Source organism: Echinops telfairi, unplaced genomic scaffold, assembly GCF_000313985.2.
Source record: "Echinops telfairi isolate 266 unplaced genomic scaffold, ASM31398v2 ScPeMD7_7458;HRSCAF=8496, whole genome shotgun sequence".
NCBI classification, from domain to species: domain Eukaryota; kingdom Metazoa; phylum Chordata; class Mammalia; order Afrosoricida; family Tenrecidae; genus Echinops; species Echinops telfairi.
The window spans coordinates 2,101,678-2,103,511 of NW_022111358.1; positions in this window are offsets into that span (position 1 = coordinate 2,101,678).

Consider the following 1,834-nt stretch of genomic DNA (forward strand, 5'->3'; position numbering starts at 1 on the left):
GGGTCGGGACTGAGTTGACAGTACCTAGTAACAAGAACAAGAACAGGAACACAAATATCACAGAAATGTCAAGGAAACCAGAAAGGAGAAGACCAGGGACAGATGAAAGGATTCATCACAAGAGCCTGCGGACCGAGGAGCCATGGGTCCCGGGGAGGGATGCCAGACCTCCATGCAACCCGGGTAACCATGACAGCTTCCTGGAGGAGGTGACGTTCGGCCTGAATGATGAAGGATGAGTGGGAGTTGGTCAGAGGCACAGTGGGGCTGGACGAGGGGGCATGACAACCACAGAGGACTGGCAGAGCGGGGTCTGGGGGTCTGAGAGGCTGGGGTGATGGCCAGGTTTGAAGGGCTCAGCCCATGAGGCGGGTCCGTGGTGGCGCAGAGGGGAGTGCTAACCCACCAGCAGCTCTAAGGGAGAAAGACAAGGCTGTCCACTTCCACGGAGATTTGCAGCCTCCAAGACCCCATACAGGATGGCTGGGCAGCAGAATTGACTGGAAACCAGTGTGGTTTGGGTGGGTTTCTTATGCCAGGGGCTCCCGACATGGAACCAGATCGAACTCTGGCCTTAGGCCCAGATCCCACCCTCCCATTCGCTTCTAGATTGACTGTCGGCCAGTGGCGGCCCTTGTAGCTGAGGCCCAGCTGGGCAGACGCAGTGACCGCCAACAGCGATCCACAGAGAACGTGTGCAGGAGTGGAGGCGTTGCATCAGAACGCGTACGGACAGTTGAGCGCAAAACTAGGTGAGAACCTAATTTACAATAAAAAAAAGTTAAAAGGAAAATGAAATCAGTTAAGAAAAGGAGGGAGGGGGAAAATGGGCAGCTGATATCACGGGCAGCGAATGTACAGATGTGCTTGACACAATGGATGGATGTATGGATTGTGTTAAGAACTGTACGAGCCCCCAATAAAATAATTTAAAAAAAAAAAGAAAAGGAAAAGTGTGCAGATCCCAGCCCCGTGAAGGTGCCCCCACTGGCGGCAGTACGGCGTGTGCAGGCCCGGGTATGGGAGGCTGCTCACACGCCCTAGGCCAAGTGCTGGGTGAGGCCCTGGCTGGCTGGGTGGCTCTGTCCCGAGGGATACTCTCTCCACCTCTACCCCCCAGGCTGGAATCGGGTGCTGTACTTCCTTGCTGTGAGACCTTGGACGGCGTACCTAGCCACTTCGTGCCTCAGTTTCCCCCTGCGTGGTACGTGCGGCTACACGCTCATCTGCCAACGGAAAGGTTGGCGGTTCCAGTCCACTGGAGGTGCCTTGGAGGAAAACTTGGGTGTTCTACTTCTGAAAGCTTCGTCATTGAAAGTCCTTTTTTTCCCGCCGGGGTCACCCCGAGTCAGCACAGGCGTGAGGAGACCTGGCTTTCACAGCATCGTCCTTCTCACGTAAGGCCCGCCTCAGGAGATTGCCCAGTGGGTCATTACAGAAGAGACAGGCTCGTCAGATGAATTTTCTAGACAACTGTACTCGGTCCTCTGAGATCCATCCGCAATGAAACTGTTCTAAACTAGATCACTCCCCCTCGGTGCCGTCATGGAGAGAAGGGACAAAACAATCATTTAAGCTCTTCTGAAGAACCTGAGTCATGTGCCCGTGGTTACCGCTCCGTAAGACAAGTCACAGCCCAGACACGGAGGAGTGGGTGCGGGACCAGCCCACCACTGGTCCCAGGCGGCCACTCTTCCTCCTCCTCCTTTGCTGTGCACCTGACCCTGTGTTAGCGGGCCGGCCTGCAGTGGCACAAGCAGCCCTCCCTCTCCAGAGGCAAGAGCGCGTGCTACCACAGGGTCCCAACTGAGAGTCCAGAGGCCTTGGACGGGGC